This window comes from Rattus norvegicus, chromosome 4 (assembly GCF_036323735.1).
Source record: "Rattus norvegicus strain BN/NHsdMcwi chromosome 4, GRCr8, whole genome shotgun sequence".
NCBI classification, from domain to species: Eukaryota; Metazoa; Chordata; class Mammalia; order Rodentia; family Muridae; genus Rattus; species Rattus norvegicus.
The window spans coordinates 23,041,474-23,058,496 of record NC_086022.1 but is presented as its reverse complement, the minus strand read 5'-3'; the positions used below and the strand labels follow the sequence as shown (position 1 = coordinate 23,058,496).

Genomic DNA, 17,023 nt, shown 5'->3' with positions numbered 1-17,023 from the left:
ATATGTGTTCTCCTCATATGATCTATGTTGGCTTTTAACATATAGAAGTGTTTTATAATGCTATTAACATTTGTTATATTTTTTCACTTGGATGGCTATAGACAATCCTCACAGATTACATTAAAATTTATCAAGAATCTTCAACATTTTTAAACGTAGATGTGAGACATTCTCCTCTTTTTCTATACTTGAAATGGAATTAGCAGTTAGGAAAAAAAATCCTTGCCTTTTTTATGCTCATATTTTAAAACAGTTTGAAGAACAGCATTCAAATCAATTTGAGTAGTCTTACTGTGTTATGTCTCTCTTTTTTCTTTCTTTTTTTTGGGGGGGGGGGGGGGAACCGAACCCGGGGCCTTGCGCTTGCTAGGCAAGTGCTGTACCACTGAGCTAAATCCCCATCCCCCTGTGTTATGTCTCTTATGAACAACTTGATCAATTGAACTCTCAAGAAGATAAACCTATTTTGGTTACAACACCAAAATACAAAATACTTGAAAGGGGTCATGCCAACCCTCTCAGGAAGAAAATGTTACTGGCAGATAATGACTTTTCTTGAACATATCAGAAAACGAACTGCAAAGTAAATGATATTCTTCAGTATAAGATTGGGATGGATAGAACCCACCACAATGTCTAGCTACAGCCAAAGACATTGCCATCAATGTATTAGACTATTTAACTTACAATTTTGATGAATTCTGGAAGCAAGTACGGATTGAGTTTGATAGTGATAATGCCTGGTGCTATGATATAAAGTGGGGATACACTCAGAAATTCTTTTCTTTACTGAAAAATCTTGACTTTGCCAAGAGAAGAGGAAACAGTCTTTGTACACTATGTTCTGAACATTTTCTATAAACATCACTGGATCCTCAGAACCTCATGGAACTTCCTTCTTCTCAGGAAAAGGGCAATTCTCCATACGTAGTCTCATTAGACTAATTGTTTCACAGAAACAGTATGAGATGTAGGAATCACTCATGAATATCCAAATACTACAGAAATAAAGCCTTGTAAAGAGTTGAGATTTTTTATCAGGAAGATTAAAAACATGTTCTTTTCCTGTAACTTACCAGAATTTCAGGAAAGTACCAACTTAAAAGAAGTTGTGGTAGTATGAAATGCAAGGCACGACTGCTCTCCAGGAGAACTTTGTGAAGACCAAAGGCTAAGGAGGAGACAGAGGGAGAGACCGCCAGAGATGTTTGGAAGATAAAGTATCTACATACACCATGTAAGACCTAGTTTCCATTGTTTGATGATTCTGTAGATTTTTTAAGAAACAAGTTATAAGACATGGGGAAGAAAAGAGATAACAGCCTGAAATAATAAATCTAACATCAGAATCTAGTTCAGATGTAACACAGATGCTGGTAATATTAGACTGGATATTCTAAATAAGTTTGGTAATTATTTTAAGGGGGCTTTAAGTGGGAAAAAGTGCTGAGAGGTGAGAACATCCAAGTTCCATAAACTGATATGTGGCAGCTCTGACAGAGAAATAAAATGATTATCTAATATCAAAATAGAGCAGAAATGAAGAAAGCCTTGGATAGTGGAGACTTTGATATGCTCTGAAAAGATAAGCCTCCCGCGTATAAGTCAAAAGAAACAAACATGCATATAAAAAAGTATAAAGCAATCAAACAGAATAAAGCAAAAGGGAACTAGGGAAAATATTAAAAAAGTATGGATAATTAGAATGTCACAAGAAAACATACAGTAAATTAAATACTAATCATGGAATAAAGAATTCATGGGAAGATAAATACTGAAAATCTATACAGCAGCAAGCACATTCCCCAACTCATAACTAAAACCAAATAGTAGTGTTGAGGACAAGGCAAAGCCTCTCCTCTCAAGGAATCTAAGATCTTTACAAAGTTTTTTTTTTTTATTAACTTGAGTATTTCTTATATACATTTCAAGTGTTATTCCCTTTCCCGGTTTCTGGGCAAACTTCCCCCTCCCCCCTCCCCTTCCTTATGGGTGTTCCCCTCCAAACCATCCCCCCATTGCCGCCCTCCCCCCATAGTCTAGTTCACTGGGGGTTCAGTCTTAGCAGGACCCAGGGCTTCCCCTTCCACTGGTGCTCTTACTAGGATATTCATTGCTACCTATGGGGTCAGAGTCCAGGGTCAGTCCATGTATAGTATTTAGGTAGTGGCTTAGTCCCTGGAAGCTCTGGTTGCTTGGCATTGTTGTACATATGGGGTCTCGAGCCCCTTCAAGCTCTTCCAGTTCTTTCTCTGATTCCTTCAACGGGGGACCTATTCTCAGTTCAGTGGTTTGCTGCTGGCATTCGCCTCTGTATTTGCTGTATTCTGGCTGTGTCTCTCAGGAGCGATCTAAATCCGGCTCCTGTCGGTCTGCACTTCTTTGCTTCATCCATCTTGTCTAATTGGGTGGCTGTATATGTATGGGCCACATGTGGGGCAGGCTCTGAATGGGTGTTCCTTCAGTCTCTGTTTTGATCTTTGCCTCTCCCTTCCCTGCCAAGGGTATTCTTTTTCCTCATTTAAAGAAGGAGTGAAGCATTCACATTTTGATCATCCGTCTTGAGTTTCGTTTGTTCTAGGGATCTAGGGTAATTCAAGCATTTGGGCTAATAGCCACTTATCAATGAGTGCATACCATGTATGTCTTTCTGAGATTGGGTTAACTCACTCAGGATGATATTTTCCAGTTCCAACCATTTGCCTACGAATTTCATAAACTCGTTGTTTTTGATAGCTGAGTAATATTCCATTGTGTATATGTACCACATTTTCTGTATCCATTCCTCTGTTGAAGGGCATCTGGGTTCTTTCCATTTTCTGGCTATTATAAATAAGGCTGCGATGAACATAGTGGAGCACGTGTCTCTTTTATATGTTGAGGCATCTTTTGGGTATATGCCCAAGAGAGGTATAGCTGGATCCTCAGGCAGTTCAATGTCCAATTTTCTGAGGAACCTCCAGACTGATTTCCAGAATGGTTTTACCAGTCTGCAATCCCACCAACAATGGAGGAGTGTTCCTCTTTCTCCACATCCTCGCCAGCATCTGCTGTCACCTGAGTTTTTGATCTTAGCCATTCTCACTGGTGTGAGGTGAAATCTCAGGGTTGTTATGATTTGCATTTCCCTTATGACTAAAGATGTTGAACATTTCTTTAGGTGTTTCTCAGCCATTCGGCATTCCTCAGCTGTGAATTCTTTGTTTAGCTCTGAACCCCATTTTTTAATAGGGTTATTTGTTTCCCTGCGGTCTAACTTCTTGAGTTCTTTGTATATTTTGGATATAGGGCCTCTATCTGTTGTAGGATTGGTAAAGATCTTTTCCCAATCTGTTGGTTGCTGTTTTGTCCTAACCACAGTGTCCTTTGCCTTACAGAAGCTTTGCAGTTTTATGAGATCCCATTTGTCGATTCTTGATCTTAGAGCATAAGCAATTGGTGTTTTGTTCAGGAAATTTTTTCCAGTGCCCATGTGTTCCAGATGCTTCCCTAGTTTTTCTTCTATTAGTTTGAGTGTGTCTGGTTTGATGTGGAGGTCCTTGATCCACTTGGACTTAAGCTTTGTAGAGGGTGATAAGTATGGATCGATCTGCATTCTTCTACATGTTGCCCTCCAGTTGAATCAGCACCATTTGCTGAAAATGCTATCTTTTTTCCATTGGATGGTTTTGGCTCCTTTGTCAAAAATCAAGTGACCATAGGTGTGTGGGTTCATTTCTCGGTCTTCAATTCTATTCCATTGGTCTATCTGTCTGTCTCTGTACCAATACCATGCAGTTGTTATCACTATTGCTCTGTAATACTGCTTGAGTTCAGGGATAGTGATTCCCCCTGATGTCCTTTTATTGTTGAGGATAGCTTTAGCTATCCTGGATTTTTTGTTATTCCAGATGAATTTGCAAATTGTTCTGTCTAACTCTTTGAAGAAATGGATTGGTATTTTGATGGGGATTGCATTGAATCTGTAGATTGCTTTTGGTAAAATGGCCATTTTTACTATATTAATCCTGCCAATCCATGAGTATGGGAGATCTTTCCATCTTCTGAGGTCTTCTTCAATTTCTTTCTTCAGTGTCTTGAAGTTCTTATTGTACAGATCTTTTACTTGCTTGGTTAAAGTCACACCGAGGTACTTTATATTATTTGGGTCTATTAAGAAGGGTGTCGTTTCCCTAATTTCTCTCTCGGCTTGTTTCTCTTTTGTATAGAGGAAGGCAACTGATTTCTTTGAGTTAATTTTATACCCAGCCACTTTGCTGAAGTTGTTTATCAGCTTTAGTAGTTCACTGGTGGAACTTTTGGGATCACTTAAATATACTATCATGTCATCTGCAAATAGTGATATTTTGACCTCTTCTTTTCCGATCTGTATCCCCTTGATCTCCTTTTGTTGTCTGATTGCTCTGGCTAGAACTTCAAGAATTATATTGAATAAGTAGGGAGAGAGTGGGCAGCCTTGTCTAGTCCCTGATTTTAGTGGGATTGCTTCTAGTTTCTCTCCATTTAGTTTAATGTTAGCAACTGGTTGCTGTATATGGCTTTTACTATGTTTAGGTATGGGCCTTGAATTCCTATTCTTTCCAGGACTTTTATCATGAAGGGGTGTTGAATTTTGTCAAATGCTTTCTCAGCATCTAATGAAATAATCATGTGGTTCTGTTCTTTCAGTTTGTTTATATAATGGATCACGTTGATGGTTTTCCGTATATTAAACCATCCCTGCATGCCTGGGATGAAGCCTACTTGATCATGGTGGATGATTGTTTTGATGTACTCTTGAATTCGGTTTGCCAGAATTTTATTGAGTATTTTTGCGTCGATATTCATAAGGGAAATTAGTCTGAAGTTCTCTTTCTTTGTTGTGTCTTTGTGTGGTTTAGGTATAAGAGTAATTGTGGCTTCGTAGAAGGAATTCGGTAGTGCTCCATCTGTTTCAGTTTTGTGGAATAGTTTGGATAATATTGGTATGAGGTCTTCTATGAAGGTTTGATAGAATTCTGCACTAAACCCGTCTGGACCTGGGCTCTTTTTGGTTGGGAGACCTTTAATGACTGCTTCTATTTCCTTAGGAGTTATGGGGTTGTTTAACTGGTTTATCTGTTCCTGATTTAACTTCGATACCTGGTATCTGTCTAGGAAATGGTCAATTTCCTGAAGATTTTCAAGTTTTGTTGAATATAGGTTTTTATAGTAAGATCTGATATTTTTTTTAATTTCATCTGAATCTGTAATTATGTCTCCCTTTTCATTTGTGATTTTGTTAATTTGTACACACTCTCTGTGTCCTCTCGTTAGTCTGGCTAAGGGTTTATCTATCTTGTTGATTTTCTCAAAGAACCAACTTTTGGTTCTGTTGATTCTTTCTATGGTCCTTTTTGTTTCTACTTGGTTGATTTCAGCTCTGAGTTTGATTATTTCCTGCCTTCTACTCCTCCTGGTTGTATTTGCTTCTTTTTGTTCTAGAGCTTTTAGGTGTGCTGTCAAGCTGCTGACATATGCTCTTTCCTGTTTATTTCTGCAGGCACTCAGCGCTATGAGTTTTCCTCTTAGCACAGCTTTCATTGTGTCCCATAAGTTTGGGTATGTTGTACCTTCATTTTCATTAAATTTTAAAAAGTTTTTAATTTCTTTCTTTATTTCTTCCTTGACCAGGTTATCATTGAGTAGAGCATTGTTCAATTTCCACGTATATGTGGGCATTCTTCCCTTATTGTTATTGAAGACCAGTTTTAGGCCGTGGTGGTCCGATAGCACGCATGGGATTATTTCTATCTTTCTGTACCTGTTGAGGCCCGTTTTTTGACCAATTATATGGTCAATTTTGGAGAAAGTACCATGAGGAGCAGAGAAAAAGGTATATCCTTTTGCTTTAGGATAGAACGTTCTATAAATATCCGTTAAGTCCATTTGGCTCTGACTTCTCTTAGTCTGTCGACATCACTGTTTAATTTCTGTTTCCATGATCTGTCCATTGATGAGAGTGGTGTGTTGAAATCTCCCACTATTATTGTGTGAGGTGCAATGTGTGTTTTGAGCTTTAGTAAGGTTTCTTTTACGTATGTAGGTGCCCTTGTATTTGGGGCATAGATATTTATGATTGAGAGTTCATCTTGGTGGATTTTTCCTTTGATGAATATGAAGTGTCCTTCTTTATCTTTTTTGATCACTTTTAGTTGGAAATTGATTTTATTTGATATTAGAATGGCTACTCCAGCTTGCTTCTTCTGACCATTTGCTTGGAAAGTTGTTTTCCAGCCTTTCACTCTGAGGTAGTGTCTGTCTTTGTCTCTGAGGTGTGTTTCCTTTAGGCAGCAGAATGCAGGGTCCTCGTTGCGTATCCAGTTTGTTAATCTATGTCTTTTCATTGGGGAGTTGAGGCCATTGATATTGAGAGATATTAAGGAATAGTGATTATTGCTCTGCTCCCAGACCCGGTGAGAGAGAGACCCAACCGCCTGGTCAGGTGGGCACTCCTGAGGCTGCAGAGCGGAAGAGACCACCAACACTGCTCACCCCTGCCCACATCCCTGGCCCAAGAGGAAACGGTATAAGGCCTCTGGGCTCCCGTGGGGGAGCGGCAGGACCCCTGCCAGAGACACCGCCGGACCCTGAAGGAAACAGACCGGATAAACAGTTCTCTGCACCCAAATCCCGTGGGAGGGAGAGCTAAACCTTCAGAGAGGCAGACAAGCCTGGGAAACCAGAAGAGACTGTTCCCTGCACACACATCTCGGACGCCAGAGGAAAAAGCCAAAGACCATCTGGAACCCTGGTGTACTGAAGCTCCCGGAAGGGGCGGCAGAGGTCTTCCTGGTTGCTGCCGCTGCAGAGAACCCATGGGCAGCACCCCACGAGCAAACCTGAGCCTCGGGACCACAGGTAAGACCAAATTTTCTGCTGCAAGAAAGCTGCCTGGTGAACTCAAGACACAGGCCCACAGGAACAGCTGAAGACCTGTAGAGAGGAAAAACTACACGCCCGAAAGCAGAACACTCTGTCCCCATAACTGACTGAAAGAGAGGAAAACAGGTCTACAGCACTCCTGACACACAGGCTTATAGGACAGTCTAGCCACTGTCAGAAATAGCAGAACAAAGTAACACTAGAGATAATCTGATGGCGAGAGGCAAGCGCAGGAACCCAAGCAACAGAAACCAAGACTACATGCCATCATCGGAGCCCAATTCTCCCACCAAAACAAACATGGAATATCCAAACACACCAGAAAAGCAAGATCTAGTTTCAAAATCATATTTCATCATGATGCTGGAGGACTTCAAGAAAGACATGAACACACTTAGGGAAGCACAGGAAAACATTAATAAACAAGTAAAAGCCTACAGAGAGGAATCGCAAAAATCCCTGAAAGAATTCCAGGAAAACACAATCAAACAGTTGAAGGAATTAAAAATGGAAATAGAAGCAATCAAGAAAGAACACATGGAAACAACCCTGGATATAGAAAACCAAAAGAAGAGACAAGGAGCTGTAGATACAAGCTTCACCAACAGAATACAAGAGATGGAAGAGAGAATCTCAGGAGCAGAAGATTCCATAGAAATCATTGACTCAACTGTCAAAGATAATGTAAAGCGGAAAAAGCTACTGGTCCAAAACATACAGGAAATCCAGGACTCAATGAGAAGATCAAACCTAAGGATAATAGGTATAGAAGAGAGTGAAGACTCCCAGCTCAAAGGACCAGTAAATATCTTCAACAAAATCATAGAAGAAAACTTCCCTAACCTAAAAAAAGAGATACCCATAGACATACAAGAAGCCTACAGAACTCCAAATAGATTGGACCAGAAAAGAAACACCTCCCGTCACATAATTGTCAAAACACCAAACGCACAAAATAAAGAAAGAATATTAAAAGCAGTAAGGGAAAAAGGTCAAGTAACATATAAAGGGAGACCTATCAGAATCACACCAGACTTCTCGCCAGAAACTATGAAGGCCAGAAGATCCTGGACTGATGTCATACAGACCCTAAGAGAACACAAATGCCAGCCCAGGTTACTGTATCCAGCAAAACTCTCAATTAACATTGATGGAGAAACCAAGATATTCCATGACAAAACCAAATTTACACAATATCTTTCTACAAATCCAGCACTACAAAGGATTATAAATGGTAAAGCCCAACAAAAGAGGCAAGCTATACCCTAGAAGAAGCAAGAAACTAATCGTCTTCCCATGGGGACCCAGAGGCCTTATACAGTTTCCTCTTGGGCCAGGGATGTGGGCAGGGGTGGGCAGTGTTGGTGGTCTCTTCTGCTCTGCAGCCTCAGGAGTGCCCACCTGACCAGGCAGTGAGGTCTCTCTCCCATGGGGTCTGGGAGCAGAGAACTGCTGCGGGCCGGGATCCCCGGGTTTGGGACTCCTGGTACACACAGGAAGTGTCTGGTCCTAGAGGCATTCTGCCTCTGTGTGTCCCGAGTTCACCAGGCAGGTCTCTTGCAGCAGAAAAGTTGGTCTTACCTGTGGTCCCAAGGCTCAAGTTCACTCGAGGGGTGCTGCCCACGAGCTCTCTGTGGCGGCAGCAACCAGGAAGATCTGCGCCACCGTTTCCGGAAGCTTCCGTGCACCAGGGTTCCAGATGGCGTTTGGTGTTTTCCTCTGGCGTCCGAGATGTGTGCAGAGTGCAGTCTCTTCTGGTTTCCCAAGCCTGTCTGCCTCTCTGAAGGTTTAGCTCTCCCTCCCACGGGATTTGGGTGCAGAGAACTGTTTATCCGGTCTGTTTCCCTCAGGTTCTGGCGGTGTCTCAGGCAGGGGTCCCGCCGCTCCTGGGCCCTCCCCCACGGGAGCCCAGAGGCCTTATACAGTTTCCTCTTGGGCCAGGGATGTGGGCAGGGGTGAGCAGTGTTGGTGGTCTCTTCTGCTCTGCAGCCTCAGGAGTGCCCACCCGACCAGGCGGTTGGGTCTCTCTCCCACAGGGTCTGGGGGCTGAGAGCTGCTGTGGGCCGGGATCCGCGGGTGTGGGACTTCCGTTAAACACAGAACGTGCCCAGTCCTAGAGGAATACTGCTTCCGTGTGTCCCAAGCTCACCAGGCAGCTTTCTTGCGGCAGAAAAGTTGGTCTTACCTGTGGTCCCGGGGCTCAAGTTCGCTCGTGGGGTGCTGCCCATGGGCTCTCTGCAGCGGCAGCAACCAGGAAGACCTTTGCCGCCCCTTCCGGGAGCTTCAGTGCACCAGGGTTCCAGATGGTCTTTGGCTTTTTCTTCTGGCGTCCGAGATGTGTGTGCAGAGAGCAGTCTCTTCTGGTTTCCCAGGCTTGTCTGCCTCTCTGAAGGTTCAGCTCTCCCTCCCACGGGATTTGGGTGCAGAGAACTGTTTATCCGGTCTCATCTTTACAAAGTTTGCATTATTAGATTTTGTGTTACCTGAAATTTGTGCTTTACATTTATTTGTCTCTTAATTCTAGGAGCTCGATGTGCCAAGAAGCATGACACTGGTGTCCAGAACATTTGTTAACAGCTATGTGCAGAAGAGGCATATCTGTTGGTAAGGGTAATATAACAGACTTATTATATCATCCAGTTTTTAGCTATTTAAAATCTGTCGTATTTGTTTATTCATATTCTTCATGATTTGTGGTAAAACAATTAAAATTTAATTCACTTTGTTACTTTTGACCACTCTTATAACTAGCTTGAGCTTCGAACTTGACCTTGAGTTGACTGGGGAACCTCAACTGAGAAATTATACAGATATTTCTGATCTTTGTCCACATTTATGAGGTATTTTCTTAATTGCTAATTGATGTAGGAAGGCAAAGCCCACTGTGGGCAGTGCCAGACCTAGGCAGGCATATCAGCACTGTATAAGAAAGGTAACACTGCATGCCACACAGGGAAAACTTATAACATTTATCTATTAATTAATTTCTGCTTCAAGCTCCTGATTTGGACTTTTTGCCTTGATTTCCATTGATGATGGACTACAACGTATAATCTAAAATATACCCTTTTTCTCCCTAATTTGTTTTTGGCAATGGTATTTATCACAGGGGAAGAGACATAAAAAACAAAAACATACTTATCCAATTATTTTCTTCCCTTGTGAGTTTTGGTATTTTGTTTATTTCTTCTACATGTAGATTTTGTTATGCTACTGGGATTTTATATTAATAATGATAATAAATGTGTTGAAAGCAGCACAGATAAGAAGAGATATTGTGTCAGATATGTTTCTATTATACTCCCTGATAATTAAGGACTAATTTAAATTCTTTTTATATGTATTTTTATATCTTCAAGGATTATTTAATGATTCCGTAATTCTTGTAAGTTTTTCCTCTGTATAATAGACTGTATCCATCATACTAACACTTGAATATGTTTACTTATTTAATATTCAAAATTCCTTTCAGTAACAGTGTAATAAAATAATCTCAGTTACATTCACAATTATATAAAACATAGACCCATTTAGTCTGTGCCATGATTTCTGTAAAAGTAAAACAGATAAGTTACCCCATGTAAGATGGACTGAACCATCTGCACTTTGGTCATCCTTCTTCTTGAGCTTCATGAGGTCTGTGGATTGTATTTTGGGTAATCCAAACTTTTGGACTAATATTCACTTAAAAATGAGTGCATAACATGTGTGGGGTTTTTTGTTTGTTTGGTTGTTTTTTTTTGTGATTGGGTTACCTCACTCAGGATGAAATTTTCTAGTTTCATCCAGTTGCCTATGCATTTCATGAAGTCATTGTTTTAACAGCTGAATAAATGAACCACATTTACTATATCCATTCCTCTGTTGAAGGGCATCTGGGTTCTTTCTAGCTTCTGGCTACTATAAGTAAGGTTGCTATGAACTTAGTGGAGCATGTGTCCCTGTTATATGTTGGAGCACCTTCAGGGTATATACCCAGAGTAGTGTAGCTGGGTCTAATTTTCTGAGGAACTTCCAGACTAATTTCCAGAGTGGTTGCACCAGCTTGTAACCTCATCAACAATGGAGGAGTATTCCTCTTTTTCCACACTCTTGTCAGCATCTGTTGTTACCTGAGTTTTTGATCTTAGCCATTCTGACTGGTGTGAGGTAGAATCTTAGGGTTGTTTTGACTTGCATTTCCCCTGATGACAAATTTATTAGATGAAGGATTGGGAAAGATCTTTTCCCAATCTGTTGGTTGCTGTTTTGTCCTAATGACTGTGTCCTTTGTCTTACAGAAGCTTTGAAATTTTATGAAGTCCCATTTTGATTCTTGATCATAAGCCATTGGTGTTTTGTTCAGAAAATTTTCCCCAGTGCCCAGGTGTTCAAGACTCTTCCCCACTTTTTCTTCTATTAGTTTGAGTGTACCTGGTTTTATGTGGAGGTCCTTAATACATGTGCACTTGAACTGTTTACAGAACGATAAGTACAGATCGATTTGCATTCTTCTACATGCTGTCCTCCAATTGAACCAGCACCATTTGTTGAAAATGCTACTTTTTATTCCTGACTTGATTGTTTTAGATCCCTTGTCAAAGATCATGTGACCATAGGTGTGTGGGTTCATTTCTGGGTCTTCAATTTTGTTCCATTAATCTACCTGCCTGTCTCTATATCAATGCCATACAGTCTTTATCACTTGCTCTGTAATATTACTTGAGATCAGGGATGGTGATTTCCCCAGAAGTTCTTCTATTGTTGAGGATAATTTTAGTTATCCTGGGTTTTTTGTTATTCCAAATGAATTTGCAAATTGCTCTTTCTAACTATATGAAGAATTGAGTTGGAATTTTGATGGGGATTGCATTGAATCTCTAGATTTCTTTTGGCAAGATGTCCATGTTTACAATATTAATTCCGGTAATCCATGAACATGGGAAATCTTTTCATCTTTTGAGATCTTCCTCAAATTTTTCTTCAGAGACTTTAAGTTCTTGTCATAGAGATCTTTCACTTGCTTGATTAGAGGCACACCCAGGTATTTTATATTATTTTTGACTATTGCGAAGGGTGTCATTTCTCTAATTTTTTTCTCAGCCTGTTTATCCTTTGAATAGAGACAGGCTACTGATTTGTTTGAGTTAATTTTATATCTAACCACTTTGCTGGGTTTGTTTATCAGATGTAGGAGTTCTCTGGTGGAATTTTTGGGGTCACTTAAGTATACTATCATATCATCTGCAAATAATATTTTAACCTCTTCCTTTCCAATCTGTATCTCTTTGAACTCTAAAAATATTCACAGGAGGAAATAAAGAAACAAAGTTTGGAGCAGAGACTGAAGGGAAGGCCATCCAGAGACTGCTCCACCTGGTGATCCAGCTCATATATATATATATATATATATATATATATATATATATATATATATATCCTAGACTATATTGCTGATGCCAAGAAGTGCATGCTGACAGGAGACTGATATAGTTGTCTCCCGAGAGGCTCTGCCAAATACAAATACAGAGGCTAATGCTAGCAGCCAACCACTGAACTGGGAAAGGGGTTCCCATTGGAGGAGTTAGAGAAAGGATTGAAGGAGCTGATTGGTTTTGCAACCTCATAAGAACAACAATACCAACCAACCAGAGCTCCCAGGGACTAAATCACCACCCAAAGAGTACACATGGACAGACCCATTGCTCCAGCTGCATATGTAGCAGAGGATGACCTTTTTGGGTACCAGTGAGAGGAGAAGCTCTTGGTCCGGCCAAGGCTGGACACCCCCGCAATGTAGGAGAATGTCAGGGTGGGGAGGTGGGAAGGTGTGGGTGGATGTATGAGGGAGCACCTTCATAGAAGGGGGAAGAGGATGTGATAGGTGGGGGGTTATGCATGAGAAACCAGGAAAGGGGATAACACTTGAAATGTAAATTAAAATTTTTTCCCATTTAAAAAGAAAAGACTGATAATTTACATAATCTGCCTTTAGGTGTCAATAGCTAAAGCCCATATACTTTGTACTGTAATTGTGTTCTGTAGTCCTAGATTTCTCCATACACAGTTTTATTATGTGATAGTCTTTCCACAATCAGGATTAACTCCTTTAAAACATGCGATACAAACACGTTCCTGTATGCCAGAGACAAGTTGACCTAAATTCTGGCAAGCCATTTATAGAAAAAGTATAGGCAATCATTGATCTCCTGTGGAACAGAAGCCTCCAAGGAATGTTGGAAGTAGTCTAATGGTAAAGACATAGGATGTACACACTTCCTCTCCAGTTCTTAGGGCAGATATATAGAGAGCCTCAAAGAAACATCCAGTATAGCCGCACTGCATTTTAATATGATTAGCTTTGTAATTTACCCTTATTCCAAACTGAAAAAACTATACCAGCAGATCTCACATCAGCTTATACATCTGATTCTAAATGTATGTGGTTTCTATGTAAAAGCTAGAGGACGGAAGCTGACAGCTTCATGTTAACTACTATATGGTATCCATTACTTGAACGGCAGTATATCACCCTAATCAAAAGGGGCTGTGGAAACCAGTGTGCTTGACAAAAGAAAAAACAGACTTTTCTATTAAAATAAATTATTTTCATTTTTTCAAGATGACCCATTGCCATAACTCAAATATTACACAATTTTTAAAAAAAAGCACAGACCAAAGTGTTTATTTTTTTAACTGTAAAAATCTGTTAATGTAGTTTTATTTTACTGTCTCATTAATTTCATGCATTTGCTTTGTAGTGGTTTCACCACATAAACCTTTTCCTTCTACGCCTATCTATGTCGTGCCCTTAAATTTTTATGAATTGCTTACTTCTGTATTTGGATGTAAGGCATTTTCCTTATCATAGAATCTTTATTTATAAATAATTAAAATATATGCTCTCATCCTTTTGGATTCTAGAATTATAATATTAAGGAGGCACATGGCCATAGTCTCTCTTGAGGGCATGAGGAAATGAGCTCCTAGCTTCTGATGTTTCATTAGTTTTCCCAGTGTAACTTCAATCTTGGTTTCCTAGTAGTTCACACCTGATAATATAGGTAAGATTAGAAGCAGAGGCAGGAGGATTACAAGTTCAAGATCTACCTGGGATACATAAATTCAAGGTCAATACAGAAACCTCAGTGACAAACTTAAATAGAAATATATGACATTTCTTTAGAAATACAAATCAATAATAGAAAATAAATATGTAGCTTAGTTATCGCATATTCCATTTATTTTATTCCTTAAAAATCCATCTTGTCAAGTAATAAAAGTCTCAATTCAGATAATATAAATTATGGACTTTAACTATCATTCTATGAATGTATTGTCAAATGGATCATAAAATTTTATTATCATAAATTACAAATAGATTGCCGAAAGCAATCTACAGATTCAATGCAATCCCCATCAAAATTCCTACTCAATTATTTATACAGATAGAAAGAGTAATTTGCAAATTCATTTGGAATAATAGAAAATCCAGGATAGCAAAAACTATACTCAACAATAAAAGAACTTCTGAGGGAATCACCATCCCTGACTACAAGCAATATTACAGAGCAATAGTCATAAAAACTGTATGGTATTGGTACCGAGACAGGCAGATAGACAGTGGAACAGAATTGAAGACCCAGAAATGAACCCACACACCTTGATCTTTGAAAAATGAGCTAAAACCATCCAATGGAAGAAAGATATCATTTTCAACAAATGGTGCTGGTTCAACTGGAGGTTAGCATGTAGAAGAATGCAAATTGATCCATGCTTATCACCCTGTTCAATTAGATCAAGGACCTCCACATCAAACCAGATACACTCAAACTAGTAGAAGAAAAAGTGGGGAAGAGTCTCAAACATATGGACACTGGGGAAAATTTCCTGAACAAAACACCAATGGCTCATGCTCTAAGATCAAGAACTGACAAATGGGACCTCATAAAACTACAAAGCTTTTGTAAAGCAAAAGACACTGTGGTTAGGACAAAACAGCAACCAACAGATTGGGAAAACATCTTTACCAATTCTATATCTGATAAAGAACTAATATCCAAAATATACAAAGAACTCAAGAAGGTAGACTCTAGAGAGCCAAATAACCCTATTAAATATGGGGTACAGAGCTAATCAAAATATTCTCAGGTGAGGATTATCAACCGGCCTAAAAGCACCTAAAGAAATGTTCAACATCCATTGCAAGAAACACAAATCAAAACAACCCTGAGATTCCACCTCACACCAGTCAGAATGGCTAAGATAAAAAAAAAAAAAAAAACCCTCAGGTGACAGCAGATGCCGAAGAGGATGTGGAGAAAGAGGAACACTCCTCCATTGTTGGTGGGATTGCAGACTGGTACAACTGTTCTAGAAATCAGTCTGGATGTTCCTCAGAAAATTGGACTACCTGAGGTCCCAGCTATACCTCTCTTGGGCATATACCCAAAAGATGCTCCAACATACAACAAAGACACATGCTCCACTATGTTCATAGCAGCCTTATTTATAATAGCCAGAAGCTGGAAAGAACCCAGATGTCCTTCAACAAAGGAATGGATACAGAAAATGTGGTACATCTACACAATGGAGTACTGCTCAGCTATCAAAAACAATGACTTCATGAAATTCACAGGTAAATGGAATGAACTAGAAAATATCATCCTGAGTGAGGTTACTCAATCACAGAAAAACACACTTGGAATGCACTCATTGATAAGTGAATATTAGCCAAAAAGCTCAAAATACCAAGATGCAATCCACAGACCACAGGAAGCTCAAGAAGAAGGATGACCAAAATGCGGATGCTCTCACTCCTTCTTAAAAGGGGGAAAATATCCATTGGAGGTGATACGGAAGCAAAATTTAGAGCAGCGACTCAAGGAATGGCCATTCAGAGCCTGCCCCACATGTGCCCCATATATATACAGCCACCAAAACTAGATAAGATTGATGAAGCTAGAAAATGCATACTGGAAGGGACTGGATATAGATCTCTCCTGAGAGACACATCCAGAGCATGTCCAATACAGAGGTCTATGCTAGCAGCAAACCACTGAACTGAGAACAGAACCCCATTGGGAGGAATTAGAGGAAGTATTGAAAGAGTTGAAGGAGCTTGCAACCCCATAAAAACAACAATGTCAACCAATCAGAGCTTCCAGGGACTAAACCACTAGCGAAAGAATATATACATGGACTGACCCAGGGCTCCAACTGCATATGGAGCAGAGAATAACCTTGTTGGGGCACCAGAGGAAGGGGAAGCCCTTGGTCCTGCCAAGGATGGACCCCCAGTGCAGGGTAATATGGAGAGGGGGGATGATAAGGGGGATGTATAGAGGGAATACCCGTATGGGGGAGGGGAGGGAATGGGGGCTTATGGACAGGAAAATGGGAAGGGGAATAAAGTTTGAAATGTAAGTAAAGAAATATATCTAATAAAAAATTTTAAAAGAGCAAAAAAAATAAAGAGTAAGGATGGAGCAACCTATGGCTCCAGCTGTGTGTGTAGCACAGGATGGCATTGTCTGGCATCAATAGGGGAAGCACTTGGTGCTGTGAAGGCTCAATTCTCTAGTGTAGGGGAATGCCAAGGTGTTGGGTCAGGAGTGGGTGGGTAGGTAGGGCAGCAGCCTCACAGAAGGAGGGGGTGAGTGAGTAGGAGGGAAAACCTGGAAAAGGGGATAACATTTGAAATGTCAATACTTAAAATGTACAATATAAAAAAAAAAAGTACAAACAGGTGATCCCGTGCAGACACAGTATCTTACTAATTTTTAAAGTTATGTAATCTCTCTGATTCTCCATTCTCCCATGTAAAAAGACAAGAAAATATTTGTATAAGAAAATTATGAAGGTTGAAAATGCATTAAAATTACCCAATAGTTTATAGGTTACGTAATTATTATTTTACTGTAATTTTATGTAAAAGTTTGTTTGAAGGTAAATTTTACTTACAGTTATTTTGCTAAAAATTATTGGTCTATATTCAATGGAAGAGACACTTTTCATTTATTAATATCTACCTCACATCTTTAGATATCTTTGTTCTCTTGGCAAAAATCATATAGAGATATATAATGTTTGACAGAGAGAATATAGAGATTATATGATATACATGGCAATAGCACCCAGG

The 17,023-nt window shown here is 39.8% G+C and overlaps 1 long non-coding RNA gene across 1 annotated transcript in view; it reads left to right on the top strand.

The window, feature by feature from the left end:
- Window positions 1-16,211, top strand: part of LOC120102218 (uncharacterized) — a 32,030-nt gene extending 15,819 nt beyond the window's left edge. The window contains exons 2-3 of the long non-coding RNA XR_005503420.2: window positions 1,080-1,237; window positions 9,428-16,211. This is a non-coding gene — a long non-coding RNA (uncharacterized LOC120102218). The remainder of the gene's footprint in view (window positions 1-1,079; window positions 1,238-9,427) is intronic.
- The last annotated feature ends 812 nt before the right edge of the window (window positions 16,212-17,023 follow it).